Source organism: Nomascus leucogenys, chromosome 16 (genome assembly GCF_006542625.1).
Source record: "Nomascus leucogenys isolate Asia chromosome 16, Asia_NLE_v1, whole genome shotgun sequence".
Classification (NCBI taxonomy): Eukaryota; Metazoa; Chordata; class Mammalia; order Primates; family Hylobatidae; genus Nomascus; species Nomascus leucogenys.
The window spans coordinates 8,896,982-8,913,086 of record NC_044396.1 but is presented as its reverse complement, the minus strand read 5'-3'; the positions used below and the strand labels follow the sequence as shown (position 1 = coordinate 8,913,086).

General features: G+C 40.1%; 1 protein-coding gene across 1 annotated transcript in view; it reads left to right on the top strand.

Annotated features, from left to right (window-relative positions):
- NKAIN3 (sodium/potassium transporting ATPase interacting 3) overlaps positions 1 to 15,777 on the top strand; it is a 686,257-nt gene extending 670,480 nt beyond the window's left edge. The window contains exons 6-7 of the transcript XR_004026194.1: positions 6,304 to 7,209; positions 15,356 to 15,777. The gene's annotated coding sequence lies outside the window, so the exon portion shown is untranslated. The remainder of the gene's footprint in view (positions 1 to 6,303; positions 7,210 to 15,355) is intronic.
- The last annotated feature ends 328 nt before the right edge of the window (positions 15,778 to 16,105 follow it).

The window sequence follows — 16,105 nt, the reverse complement described above, 5'->3', positions numbered from 1 at the left end:
AGTGATACCAACAGACATTTTCTTGTTACATATGTGGTGATCTGAGAATGGTGACTTTGGACCCAGTTTGACTGGTTAGCATTTAAATAAAACTTAACAGAACAGGCAACTAAAGGAACTCAGTAAAAGACCAAAATCAATGCTCAAAGGGAGTGCCTTGGTAACCATGATGGAATTGCAGATTGATACATATTTGGGTTTTTCCTTATTGTTTCTAAAAACTAGATATCATTGCTTTATTATTGTGTTGATGATGATTATTGAAAGCGCGATAGCAATGTTCAAGTGGTGAGAATGACTCTAAGCCTCTTTTTGTTGCTGTGACTGACAGAACTAAAGGCAGTTTGCTCTCACATTCACGATACCAACTCTGCCATCTTATGGAAAATATTGGAAGTACCTAGGGCATTTCATTATATTTCAAAGGCACAGGTTGCTAGTAAGAGGGACAGAAAGACAAGAACATCGTACCTTCTATTTCTACTACATGTTTTTAATCTTTAACATTTTTACCAGCAGAGATCATTTTTTAAAAACATCTCTCAATCCTCAAATAATTCTTAGATTGCTTGCCAACAAAGATGTCTCTCGATCTTGACACTGGAATTCAATGTAAAAATCTTGAATGATATTTTGTACTGATATGACTTTCTACTGTCCCATAACACTGTGTAGTGACTTCGCTGTATATTAACTTCTTTTCTACAGATGTTTGAGCTACGAGATGAATTAATTGAAAAAGTCAAAGCCTATCAGGAGCTATCTTATATGATGTTGGTAGCCTGTGAAAAAATATGTCTTTTTTCTTATACAAACTGATAACAAGACTTGCTTTCACAATTACTATTTACTTTTTTGTGCATATAATACCTGTATATTATACTCATATTTAAAAGTGTCCAGACGTGTTATTTAATAGAAACTACATACATTTTTTATGTCTCTCTGGACCCTTTGATTCTAATTAAATTTACAGTAAGTTAGCAGTAATAGACTACTCTTTTCAACTATGAATAAAAATGTACATTGAAGTACAAGATGACTCCTGTTTTTAATATATTTTCCTCACTATATTATGTATTTATTGTAGTAAACTTAGAAACCACATGCATCTTGAATGTTCCTGAATTCTTCAGATTTTGGAAGATTACCCCCCTATTTCATACACAAATAAAAGTCTTAAGCTACATGACTATAGGAAACCTGGTCCTTCCCCTAAACATTTCTGAGCAACCCAGGAGAGGGTTTAAATGTTCTGCAAGTGTACCCAGGTGATGCCACTGCCCACTGCAGACAGCTGCTCTGGGCTTCCCCACCAATGCCCCTGACTCCAATTACCTCTCACCCCTGCCGCTCACTCCACACTGCCTCTTCCCAAAACAGGAACTCGGCCTCGCTTTTGATTCTGCAAGCAAAGTTGAAACAAACCTTTGTAACTAACAAATGTTACTAAGGTTTTGTGGTAAATATACTCCAGAACAGAAAAGCTTAAAGTAGGTCTCAGGTACTAATGGGTCCAGAGACATTCTGAATCCTCCTTCACAGGCTGGTCTCCATCAGACTCTCTCTTCTTGCTCCCCTACCTCTATCTTGTTGCTCCCAAGGAGATCTGCCCACTTTTGACTTCTTCATTGCCTCTGGTTCAGGTCATCAAAACATCCTCCACCACAGCCCAGCCAGGGAGTAAAATCCCCTTAACATGAAAATACTGTAGTCTCCACAAAGATTATTTAAAAGAACACTTTATTTTTTACATTATTTGACAGAACATTTAACATCTGAGAGTCATCTGCACTGGGATTCCATCCCCAGATCAGACTTTCCCAAAAACAGTGAATGAATTTGTCTTGAACCAACTGCTAGCACTTCACAGTGCGTTCATCACAGAAATAAAAAAGCGGGGAGGGTGTTAAGTTTTATGGGAACTTTCTGTATTGCTTTTGCAATTTTTCATAGCTCTACAACTTTATTTAAAAGGAAGCAGGGAGGCTTGCTTTAGTGACATATTCCAGATTCTACTCTTAGAGATGAAAGCACAACAACATAAAAACTCATATATTTTTTCCATTTCCATTTATCAAAGTTGAAATATAGTCTAGTCTCAGAGTGTCTATCTACTTACAAGCCAAATTTTAAGAAGAAAAGTTTACATTGCTGATCTGACTGCCTTTTCCCTTGGATGAGCATTTGAATTCCTATGCCTCATTGGACAAATGGAAATCATATTGTACGGCAGACACATTTCATAGCAACAACTTAACGTAAGCATACCCTAAGAATGACCCTATGGCTTAAGAAGAATGTGTATTTGGAGATCTGCGCTAAAGAATCCAGGAATGGCCAACCCAGAGATTCATCTCTTATCTATGAGGAACATCTGAGCCCCTAGTCCATCCTGTGGAACCCACCCCATGCAGGAGATTGAGGCCCGTTGTTTTGGATTAAATGAAGGTTGCCAAGTGGAGGTTGCTAGCAGAAGGGTGATAAGTGAAAATGTCATATAAACTGCATGCTTTTTACAAGTGGTTGCAGTCCTCCTCTCCAGCCCACTATCACTGGACTGCCCCATATGTAAGTCCCCTCAATAAACTCTGTGTCTCATTCACTGGCTTCAGGTCTCTTATTCAGCCTCTCAAACATGGTGCCCTCCCTACTGAAGTGAATGACATCAGGCACGACACATATTAGATGTTCCTATAATCTAATCATAGCTATAATTTAAATTACAGACTAGTATATATTATTTTTCTCTCTTTCATCTTTTGCCTGTGTCAAAATAACTTAATCAACTCTTTGCTCCTCCTCTGCGATCCCACTGCCATTGCATTTATTATGGTACTCTTTATTAAATAGTCTCTTCATGGATCTTAGACCAGACCCTCCCCCATCCACCAAAACTCTGCTTTTCAATATTATATTTCTAAAGTAAGAAATCTGAGCCTTGTTTTATCACCTTGCTTAAAATTTTGAAGTAGAATAAAGACTGAGATCCAAATTTCTCATCTTGATATATAAACTCATCCATTATCTGACCCAACATAGATTAGGAGCCTTGTCTCTTACACAAAATGTGTTTCTTTCTTGCTCTTATCCAAACATTGCCCCTGCTCTTTCATGCTTATATGATTTGGGAGCTCTTCATGTATAATGCTTGTATCATCTTGAATGCTAGATATATTTCCACATTGTTTAAGACCTAAGTTCACTTATGTCCTACTAAAACTTCACTCAATATATAATTATTGGCTGGGTGTGGTAGCTCATGCCTATAATCCCAGCACTTTGGGAGGCCGAGGTGGCTGAATCACTTGAGTTCAGGAGTTTAAGATTAACCTGGCCAACATGACAAAATCCCGTCTCTACTAAAAATACAAAAAAATAAAAACATCAACTGGGTGTGGTGGCACGTGCCTGTAATTCTACTTGGGAGGCTGAGGCATGAGAATCAGTTGATTCTTGGGAGAATGACAGCTACTTGGGAGGCTGAGGCATGAGGATCACTTGAATTCAGGAGGTGGAGTATATTAGGCTGTTTTCACACTGCTAATAAAGACCTATCTGAGATTGGATAATTTATTAAAAATAAGAGGCTTAATGGACTCACGGTTCCACATGACTGAGGAGGCCTCACAATCATGACAGAAGGCAAAGCAGGAGCAAAGGCAAGTCTTACATAGCAGCAGGGAAGACAGAATGTCCAGGGGAACTCCTCCTTACAAAACCATCAGATATCATGAGACTTATTCGCTATCATGAGCACAGCACATGAAAGACCTCCCCCCATGATTCAATAACCTCCCATTGGGTCCCTCCTATAACACGTGGGAATTATGACAGCTACAATTCAAGATGAGATTTGGGTGGGGGACACAGCCAACCATATCATTCTGCCCCGGCCCCTCCCAAATCTCATGTCCTCACATTTCAAAACACAGTTATGCCTTCCCAACAGTCCCCCAAAGTCTTAACTCATTCCAGCATTAACACAAAATCCCAACTCCAAAGTCTCATCTGAGACAAGGCAAATCCCTTCTGCCTATGAGCCTGTAAAAATCAAAAGCAAGTTAGTTACTTTCTAGATACAAGGGGATTACAGGTATTGGGTAAATACTCCTGTTCTAAATTGGAGAAATTGGCAAAAACCAAAGGGCTATAGGCCCTATGCAAGTCTGGAATCCAATGGGGCAGTCATTAAACCTTAAATTTCCAAAATGATCTCCTTTGACTCCATGTCTCACGTCCAGGTCACACTGATGCAAGAGGTGGGCTCCCACAACCTTGGGCAGCTCCACTTCTGTGGCTTTGCAGGGTACAACCTCCTTCCCGGCTGCTTTCATGGGCTGGCGATGAGTGTCTATGGCTTTTCCAGATGCACAGTGCAATCCGTCAGTGGGTCTACCATTCTGGGGTCTGGAAGATGGTGGCCTTCTTCTCACAGCTCCACTAGTCAGTGCCTCAGTGGTGACCCTGTGTGAGGGCTCCAACCCCACATTTTCATTCTCCACTGCCCTAGCAAAGAGTCTCCATGAGGGCTCCACCCCTGCAGCACACTTCTGCCTGGACATCTAGGTGTTTCCATACATCCTCTGAAATCTAGATTGAGGTTCCCAAACCTCAGTTCTTGACTTGTTGCACCCACAAGTTCAACACCACATGGAAGCTGCCAAGCCTTGGGGCTTGCACCCTCTGAAGCCACAGCCTGAGCTGTACCTTGTCCCCTTTTAGCCAAGGCTGGAGCTGCTGGTAGGTAGGGTGCCAAGTCCCTTGGCTGCAAACAGCAGTGGGGCTTTGGGCCCCACCCAGGAAACCATTTGTTCCTCCTAGTCCTCTAGGAGGATGGGAGGGGCTGCTATGAAGATCTCTGACATGCCCTGGAGACATCTTCCTCGTTGTCTTGGTGATTAACATTTCAGCTCCTCATTACTTACGCAAATTTCTGCAGACACCTTCAATTTCTTCCCAGAAAATGGGGTTTTCTTTTCTATCACCTCATCAGGCTGAAAATTTTCCAAACTTTTAGGCTCTGCTTCCTCCTGAATGCTTCTCCGCTTAGAAATTTCTTCCCCCAGATATATGCTAAATCATCTTTTTCAAGTTCAATGTTCCACAGATCTCTAGGACAGGGGCAAAATGCCACCAGTCTCTTTACTGGAGTAAAGAATGACCTTTATTCCAGTTCCCAACAAGTTCCTTATCACCATCTGAAACCACCTCAGCCTGGACTTTATCATCCATAGCACTATCATCATTTTGGTCAAAGACATTCAACAAATTTCTAGGAAGTTCCAAAGTTTCCCACATCTTCCTTTCTTCTTCTGAACCTTCCAAACTGTTCCACCTGTTACCCAGTTCCAACGTAACTTCCACATTTTCAGGTATCTTACAGCAGTGTGCCACTATCTGATACCAATTTACTGTTTTAGTCTGTTCTCACTCTACTAATAAAGACATACCTGAGAGTGGGTAATTTATAAAGAATACCAGGTTTAATGTACTCACAGTTCCATATGGCTGGGGAGACATCATAATCATGGCAGAAGGCAAAGGAGGAGCAAAGTCACGTCTTACATGGTGGCAGGAAAGAGAGCTTGTGTAGGGTAACTCCCCCTTACAAAGCCATCAGATCTCATGAGACTTATTCACTACCACAAGATCAGCACACGAAAGACCCACCCCATGATTCTATAACTCCCACAACACGTGGAAATTATGGGAGCTACAATCTAAGATGAGATTTGGGTGGGGACACAGCCAAGCCATATCACAGAGCTTGCAATGAGCTGAGATCATGCCACTGCACTCCAACAGAGGGAGACTCTGTCTCAAAAAAACATTTTTTAATAAAAAGAAAAATAGACACATATATAATTATTGAACATTTACTATGTGGAAGATATTGGTTCTACTTGGCAGAATTGGTCTTTCTACACCCTAAGAAATTTAGTATTACTTCCATTATTAGACACTGAACCCTAAATACACCTATGACATCATGAATTCTCTGAGTGCTTTGTAAATAGGAATCAAATTAGTTTTTTTGGCAATCACATTACCTTGTCCATTCTCATCAAATCTTTCTAACCTGGAGCCATAAGGTTATCATTCCCTGCCCCACACACAAAGGTAACTGTTAAGTAAAAATTCCTCATCTCGTGTCTGCTCAATGAATGTTTAGACTTGATCTCAGGCACTTATATTGACTTTTATTAAACTTAATTTTGTTTGAGTCGGTAAGTCATTTCAATCTGATAAGATCAATTTAAATGTTGATATTTTAAAAACCAACTTATTGGTTATTCTTAGATTCATGTGATCTGCAAGTATGCAAACATCTTTTTATCCAGATGCTGCAAATTACTGAATAGAGCAAGAGTTAGTAAGATATTATTGCCAAATTGTCACATCAGTCAAACCTCACGTGCTTCCTAAGAACTGAGGTGATGCATTATTTTAGATAGAGTGTCATTCTAAACCCCAGATTCAACATCTTCCTAATCTTTCTAGTGCAGTCTAATACATAAATTTTATTAAAAATAGGTTTTTTTTAACCTGCAGTGCTCTTTGAGAATTTATATTGATTCCTAAAGATTGCCATTGCTTTGTATAAAATGTTATAAATTATCTTAGCATCTTACCTGGAATTTCCACTAAATTCACCAGTTTATGATTTGTGAAATCTGATTTTACTTTTTGAAAATTTTCATGTGAATTTCCCATTTTCAGTGTTGTAGCACCTCTCTCTTCCGCTAAGATCCTCCAAGCTCATCAAAAGCCATGATCTTATTATACCAGCGGTTTTATTTATTCTATCTTTCAACAAGTAGTTATTGAACTTCTATAATGTGCCAGGCTCTGGAGCTCGCCTTATGCCAAATGGATACAATCGATCCATTTGAAGTGTCCTAATTACATATTGAGGGACCAACTAGATCTTTTCTCATTGTAAACTTGGAGCAAAAGTAAATTCATTAAAATAAATTTACATTATAGTGCCACCAAAAAAAATGAACAGAACCAGAAAGCATTTTTTACAAAAATTAACAGAACAGTGTGATAGAGGGGAAAAGGATGTGAGATCATGGTGCCCTACCTTCCATAGGGTGGCCAGAAAACACCTCTCTGAAGAAGCAGCATCTGAGCTGAGACCTGAAGAACGAGGAGTCAGTGATGCAGAGAACCTCAGGAGATGCCTTCCGATCTGAGAAAAGAGTAAGTGCAAAGGCCATGAGATGGGAAAGAGATGAACAATGTTCAGGGAACTGAGAGGAGCCCTCTGTGTTTGAGCCTAGTAAGTTTAGGAGAGAGGCTTGAGACTGGACAGGTGGAAGGTAGGAGGTAGCTGGATTATTCAGAGCCTTGTAGGTCAAGGCAAGAAGTTGGGGTCTTATTCACTAGGAAACCATGAGAGGGTGTTAGGCATTAATAGCAGTGGGTAAGCCTAATCACCTCAATACCACCTCTTTGGGTATAAAATACCAGCAAATACTAGGAACTGCATGTATCTTTAAAAACCAGAATTGTTGGCAAAGAACAAAGGCACTGCACTCTTCCTCTGCTTGAGCAGAAATTAAATTTAATGTCATTCCTCCCAGCTTGTGCCATCTTAATCCTTTGAGAATACAGAGATACCAATACAGAGCAAAGTATGTGCTTGCTCAGCTCACTGACACGTAATAATCTGACATTAGTCAATATGTTGGAAAAAGAAATTCAATCACAAAAGACATTTTTGCTTCCAGATTATGTAGAAATGACTTCATTAAGTTTGCTTTCAAAGAGTGTTTTTTCTGAAAAGCTGATGTCTCTTTAAATGGTTACATTAAAGAGCTCTAATGAAGACTTACATGAACTGAAGTATCAGCACTAATGGCGCTTGATTCTGTCTTTGTCATTTTGGTGATGAAAAATAAAAGAAGACTGGAATCTCCCGTTAATGCAATCCTTTTAGAGCTCTTTAATTGAACATGTCTTTAAGGGACAAAGTGTCCTGGTGAATAAAAAACAGCTCAAGCAATTTCCTTCAGTTGCAGGCATTGGTACAGAGCAAATATGTTCAGAAAAAAGAGGAGTCAGTAGCTGGAGTTGAGGAGCCACTGAGACCCTGGGCCCGTACCCAGCGCTGTTCCCCTCACAACTCACCTTTCTTGTCTTTTCTTCTTCTTTTTTTTTTCTTTTAGACAGAGTCTCACTTTGTCGTCCAGGCTGCAGTGCAGTGGCATGACCTCAGCACCCTACAACCTACATCTCCCAGGTTTAAGTGACCCTCCTGCCTCCCAGAGTAGCTGGGATTACAGGCATGCACCACCACACCCAGCTGTATTTAGTAGAGACGGGGTTTTACCATGTTGGCCAGACTGGTCTCAAACTCCTGACCTCAAGTGATCCACCCGCCTCAGCCTCCCAAAGTGCTGGGATTACAGGCATGAGCCACCACTCCCAACCACTTCTCTTTTCTTCTTTACTTTTCCTTCCTGTATCTCTGATCTCTCTGTATTTCTTATACTTGGGGATGCCCCTCTCTATGTTACTTTAGTGCCGGTTCTACTATTCATTTACTCCATATTTTTGAATCAGTGAAACTTCCCAGGGACTGAGTTCTCTTGCCTTTATATAAAGAGAGGATGACACCTGTCCCATTGGGTTGCTACGGAAAACAGACAACACAGGCCGTGACATATTGATAAGTCCCCTCCAAGTGTTAGTGTTCTCTCACCCTCACCCATCCCACCCTTTCAACTTTCCCTTTTCTCCTCTTCCCCTGTCCATGCCATAGGTCAAGTTTTTCATGTAGCCATGATTCACTCTACCTGTGGCCCGTGGGTTCCAAGGGCTGGAGGCCACCAGTATAGAGTTTATACACTCAAAAGTATATTCTAGCATGCAAATTCTTTCAAAAGAATTCTTTCAAAAAGAATTACCTAATCCCTTCTGCTAGTTAAAGGCAAGATTTTTTTTTTAGTTGGGGAAAGCTGCATAACGAAGTTGAATCTTATACTTGCCTTCATGCATAAGAGTAATCTGTCATCAAAGGCCAATCCGAAAGGAAAACTAACATCCGGTTAATGAGGGCATAAAACTCAAGCTTTCTTGAGTAGCTCTCCTCCAAGCAGATTCAGGGACCCAGTCTCATTCTGTGTTCTGGTTTTGTGAAAGCCTAGGACACTGAAGATTTTGTTTTGTTTTGCCTCTAGGTACAAAAGAAAAAAGAGTGAAAATAGAAGTGATTGCATGGGGAACTTTTTAGGGGCCAGGCCTGGAAGTAGTTCGCATTACCTCTTTCTACTCACATTCCTCAGGCCAGAACATAATCATGGTATCCCACCAGACAGCAAGGAAAGCAGAAAAACAGGATCTAGGTGTAGCCCAAAAAGAAAAGGAAATAGAATATAGTGAACACATAGCAAACTCTGCCACACAACCTTTTATTACAAATAGTTTTATTTAGTATTTTTTACATTGTAATGTGTATTTGATATATTAGGATTTTACCAACACTTCAGAAAATTGGAAAATTAGGAGAAAAAGAAAATGTACTCAAACTTTAAGTTTCCATAGAATAATAGTAACTGTCTTAATCTTCATCCTCTGTGCATGTTACAAAAATAATATGTCAACCAGGAGAGTAAATAATGCCACCACAACATTATTCTCTAGGGGCACCATATGGCCCCCTTTATCCTGGCACTAAAGAAATCTCTCACATGTCCTGTTTCTCCTTTTCAGCCTTCTATGGCCCCTTTGTCTCTCCAGCCTTTTTGCTAATGAATCACTCTTGTCCTTGGCCTCTGGTATTTGTTCTGGTTGGGCCTGATGTTGGGGTTGGAAGGATGGAAATGAGAAAAATACTATGCTAAAAGAGTCCTAGTAACTTTCTCTTCTTTGAGCTGCATTACCTAAGGCAGCCTATGCTCCTTTGTGACTTAGAGAAATGAATGAGGCAGATAAGGGGGTAGAAGTAACTACCTTTTCTCATTGAGATAATTTCTGCCCTGTAAAAGCAAGTTGAGAGCCAGGAAGAAAAGCACAAATGAAAGAAGCATGCCCCATATCTTATAAACCATCTTATCTAACTTGAGGTCACTGGTTTAATGTCCTTACATTATTTCAGAGCCTTTTATAAGCTCTTTAAATACATTAATTACTTTGGGAAGACTTTAAATTGGAATATTAGTAGGGTAGATTTGTCACTATGTGTTAACATTAAAGATGCACATACCCTTTGACCCAGAAATTTTTAGAAAGTTGTCATGCAGATACACCCACATATGTGTAAAAAAGTCATTCACTGCTTTCATGGAAGCATTTTGGTAGTAAGAAAAGATTAGAAACAACCCAAATGCCTACTAGGGGAAAACTGCTTACATAAATTATGGTACTGCCATGCAATGGGTCATTATGCAGCTATCAGAAAAGAATGGAGTCTATATGCTGGAGTATTTCCAAGATAGAGTAAGGGGCAAAGCCACATGCAGAAAGTAGGTGCAGTATGCCACCATGCTCGTGAAAAGTGGGGAAGGGATTGTATGATGATTTGTCTAAGTGTACAATGTGTCAGGAATGATGTAAAAGATATCAGTTGCACTGGTCATCTCTGGGAAAAAGGATTGAGTGGCTAGGCGCCATAGATCAAGGAAGGAGACGTTTTAGGCTTTCCTCATAAAACCTGTTTGGAAACTTCAAGTTCATTCATTCATTCATTCATTCATTAGATGTTATGGTCTTTAACCAGCAGTGTCAAAGGCTGCTGAGGGCAGAGTTTCAGCTCCTCATTTGAACTGGAACATTCCAGAGAAGGAGCATCTCTTTGAAGGGAATCTGATTAAGGCATTAACCGAGAGAAGAGAAATGTAACCTACATTTCCTCCACCTCCATCTGGAGAGTCCTTTCAGGTGTCATTTTAGGAAAATCTAGGTTTTCCCTTTACAAGGACAGTAGCATTTTATTTCATGGAAAATCAGACTCTGCTTTCTTATAGTTGTTTCAGCTTGGCTCAAGCTCGGGAAAGTAAATAGCAAAAATAGGTGAACCATAAAATTAAGCCTACATCATTGGAGTGTTAACTAAGGCCATTAAATTTGTCATTTGGGATCTAAATATTGGCGTAGGACTTTGATGATACTGTGAAATTGTACCTAAAGTAGACTAATCCAGAATAATAATATAGTAAACAATATGATTGAAAAATTTGAAAAACTACTTAAGCTTTCCAATTGGTATTTACATTTGCACATTCCCATCCTTAATGACATAAAATGAAATAGCTCTACAGATGCTTAATGCATCAGGGCTCAGTGAATCTGGAGGAAAAGCAGATGGCTTATGTATATCTGAGAGCATTTTAATATTAAGCAAATAAACCCCAATTAGATGGGTGTGGCAGAAGCATATCCTGTTGCATGCTTAATGGTGAGAAGTGGATATTTCAAATGTCTGTCCTCTGTACTTTACAAGAGTTTATTCAAAATGGCTGCAGGGTAAGGGCTGGGGAATTAAACAAGGCTAAGAAGCAAGACAGTAGAGGAATGAGAATTCATACAGTGGAATAGATGAATGCTACAGTAGAAGCTGCTCAGCTGGTGCCTGAGAGGGAAGGGAGGACCTTTGTTCACACTGCTCTGTGTCTGTTGTGCTGAGCTGGGACTAGGGTTGTTGCTGAACTAAAAACAAAGAAAAGCTAAACTGATCTGTATCAGAAATGTCATAGAGATATGTGGTAGAAGGAAGATGACGGAAATGGTAAACACAAGGGGGAAGAAGGAAAGGTAGGTTGGGAGTTTACAGATGTAGGAAGGAAAAAAGGCTAGAGTGACATAAGAAACTTTAAGAAGAGTGGACAATCAATTCAGAATTTATATGTAAATCAAAACATCAAGTTGTTCACCATAGATATATAAAATTTCTATTCAATTATACTTCCATAAAGCCAAAAATATTTAAAATATTAGAAACATTATAATAGTTTTCAAAAGAGAGGTACCCAAATCAGCAGCATCAGCATCACCTGGGAGCTTGTTAGAAATGCAAATTCTCAAGCCTCACCTCAGACTGAATCAGAAACTCTTGGGTGGGCCCAAAAGTCTGTGAACAAGCTCTGCAGGTGATTCTTATGCACTCTCAAGACTGAGAACCACTGGTCCACACCTTCTATTTAACATGATAACCAGGTTGACCTATGTTATAAATATTCCCATTGAACATAAAAGTGATGTAAAATTGCTAGAAGCTGTCTGTATTGGTCTTTTTTTCACACTGCTAAAAAGATACTACCTGAAACTGGGTAATTTATAAAGGAAAGAGATTTAATTAACTCATAGTTCTGCATGGCTGGGGAGGCCTCAGAAAACTTACAATCATGACACAAGGCGAAAGGGAATCAAGGCACAGCTTACATGGTGGCAGGAGAGAGACAGAGTGTGCAGGGGAAAAGCTGCCCCTTTTAAAACCATCAGATCACATGAGAGCTCCCTATCATGAGAACAGCATGGCGGAAACCACCTCCATCATCCAATCACCTCCCATCAGGTCCCTCCCTCAACACTTGGGGATTACAATTCAAGACGAGATTTAGGTGGGGACACAGCCAAATCATATCATTCTGCCTCTGCCCTTCCAAAATCTCCTGTCCTTTTCACATTTCACAACCAATCATGCCTTCCCAACAGTCCCCCAAAGTCTTAACTCATTCCAGCATTATCACAAAAGTCCAAGTCCAAAGTCTCATCTGAGACAAGATAAGTCCCTTCCACTTATGAGCCTGTAAAATCAGAAGCAAGTTAGTTATTTCCAAGATACATGGGGGGTACAAGTATTGGGTAAATGTTCCTATTCCAAATGGGAGAAATTGGCCAAAACAAAGAGGCCACAGACACCATGCAAGTCCAAAACCTGATGGGGCAGTCATTAAATCTTAAAGGTCCGAAATGATCTCCTTTGACTCCATGTCTCACACCCACGGCATGCTGATGCAAGGGGTGGGCTCCCATGGCCTTGAGCAGCTCCTCCTCTGTAGCTCTGCAGGGTACAGCCTCTGCGGCTGCTTTCACAGGCTGGCGTGGAGTGCCTGCAGCTTTTCCGGGGACATGGTGCAAGCTGTCGGTGGATCTACCATTCTAGGGTCTGGAGGATGGTGACCCTCTTCTCACAGTTCCACTAGGTAGTTCCCCAGTGGGGACTCTGTGTTGGGGCTCCAGCGCCACACTTCCTTTCCACACTGCCTTAGCAGAGGTTCTCCCCGAGGCTGTCTTATGAAGACCAGCTTGGGAGGCAATAGAACTGTTTACTGAAAGAAATATTAAGAAAAAAATTCCTTCCCCCACCCCACCCAGCTTTCGAAAAAAGTTGCTTCTGGCACATTTCTAGAAATTAAGCTCTGAATAAAATTTATAAATTGTAGATGGAAAGTGGTAATAAAGACAGGCAGGTGATGATGGGAGTGTATTTGGATTAACTTCTGAAAAAACAAAAAACTAGAAATTTTCAGGGAGATTTTAAAACCATGGCAGTGAGTAAGAATGAAGAGGTGAACAGAAAAAAAAATTTGGGTTTGTTTTAATTAAAAAGCTAAAAGGTCAATAATACACAAGGCACCTAAATAAAAGTGATAAAGAAAAACAAATTAAGAGGATTTGGAACTCATGATTCACTTGAGGGTCACCTTGGTAGTAGTGAGGTGTAATGGAGTGAGAAGAGCCTGAGTTTTCAGTCAGTATTCAGATCCACCAGCTGTAAATTATATCATTCTGGATAATTCACTTAACATTAGGGATTGACATGCTTTCATTTGTTCTCACTTTGCTCTATAGTGGGAGAAATAAAGTGTTTAATTAGGGCTATTATTAGTTTTCAATTTGCCAAATAAATGAGCTCTTTTCTTTAAAAAAAAAAAAAAAAAAAAAAAAAAGAGGAGGAAGAGGAACAATGTCCGGTGTGTTACAAAATCTGAGCGTATTTTTGACAATGCAATAGCCCCCTCCTCCAGAACCTCATAAAAATAAAAACTTCAACTAAAAAGACTTGTGTTACTCCTTAGGGCTTTTTGAAGTCAGATGTATGGGTTTTTCTGTGTATGGTACTGGGTTGACATGAGGTTTGAGTTGGAAGCAAGAAAGCCTCATGTTATTTGGGTTGAATTATTAAAATTGAGACTATGAGCCCAGTACATTTTTTCCAGTATATTTCATGTTTAGGGCCATTCACATCAGCACTCATTTGCTGTTTGTGGTCAGAGGCTTTACACCCCCTTGTGTCTCCAAGTTCTTGTCATCTATTTTATGAAAGAGGCCATATGGACACTGTCTTCTATAATGGTGTCAAATATTAGAGGGTTAAGTTGTAAAAGGAGTGCATAAAGCAAAAGCTAAGCATAATCGTTTTTCTTCCTCTCTCTCTCTCTCTTTTTTTCCCCCCACAGGGAGGGATGGAGTCTCACTGTGTCACCCAGGCTGGAGTACAGTGGCCCGATCTCAGCTCACTGAAACCTCTACCTCCTGGGTTCAAGTGATTCTCGTGCCTCAGCCTCCCAAGTAGCTGGGATTACAGGCACTCACCACCACACCCAGCTAATTTTTGTATTTTTAGTAGAGACGGGGTTTCACCATGTTGGACAGGCTGGTCTCGAACTCCTGACCTCAAGTGATCCACCCGCCTCGGCCTCCCAAATTGCTGGGATTACAGGCGTGAGTCAGCGCTCCTGGCTGCTTTTCATTTTTCTATCACTTGCACTGTACAACTGCTGATCTCTCACCAGTCCAGTTGCTGGTAGGGGTTTGGCTGATATGCATGGATTCCATGATTTGGGAAGATTTTCTGCCATCCAGTTTTCTTGAGGATGATTGTCATGCATATTTTTTCCTTTCACTATGGTGGTTGGTCCATTTGTCTTTCAGTGATAACTTGAAAGATGTTTTAAAAACTACTACTGCATCATGATCCCACCACCTCAAACTGGATGAAATTTCCTGCTTGATAAACCAACTAAGACTAAAAACTAGCAGTTAGTGATATCAGAAGAGAAATAAAAGAGTGTGTCTTCCATTCAAACAGTGTGAGGTGATATCTCATTGTGATTTTAATTTGCATTTCCCTAATAATTAGTGATTTCGAGCAGTTTTTCATGAACCTGTTGGCCTTTTCTAATTTTTCTTTTGAGAAATGTCTGTGCAGGCCCTTTGCTCATTTTTTAATTGGGTTATTGATTTTCTTGTTGACTTGTTTGGGGTCCTTATATATTTTGAATATTAATCCCTTATCAGATGTATGGTGTGTTAGTCTGTTTTGCATTGTCATAAAGGAATACCCAAGGCTGGGTAATTTCTGAAGAAAAGATAGTCGGTTATTTGGCTCATGATTCTGCAGCGTGTACAAGCAACATGGTGCCGGCACCTGCTCAGCTTTTGGAAAGGACTCAGGAAGCTTTTACTCATGATGGAAGACAAAGCGGGAGAAGGCACATCACACAGCAAGAGTGGAAGCAAAAGAGACACCATGCTCTTTTAAGCAATCAGCTCTCAGGTGAACTAACAGAGTGAGAACTCACTCATTTCTGTGGGGAGGGCATCAAGCTATTTATAAGGGATCCATCCTCATGACACAAACACCACTATCTCCCACCTCTAACACTGGAGATGACACTTCAACATGAGGTTTGGAGGGGACAAATATCAAAACTATATCTTATGGTTTGCAGATTTTTTTTCCATCCATGAGTTATCTTTTCATTTTGTTAATTGTTTGCTTTGCTGTGCTGAAGCTTTTGTTTAATGAAATCCCATTTGTCTATTTTTTGCTTTTGTTGCCTGTGCTTTTGGGAACCTATCTAAAAATTTATTGCCCGGAGCATTGTTGTGAAGCTTCCCCTATATATTATTTTAGTAGTTTTACAGTTTCAGGTCTACTATTTAAGTCTTCAGTCAATTTTGAGATTATTTTTTAATATGATGTGAGATGGAGATCCAATTTTATTCTTCTGAATGTGGATATCTGATTTTCCCAGCACCATTTATTGAAGAGACTGCCCTTTCCCCATTGTATGTTCTTGGCACCTTTGTCAAAAATCAATTGACTATAAATGTGTGAGTTTATTTGTGGTGTTAGTCAGAAGGTAGA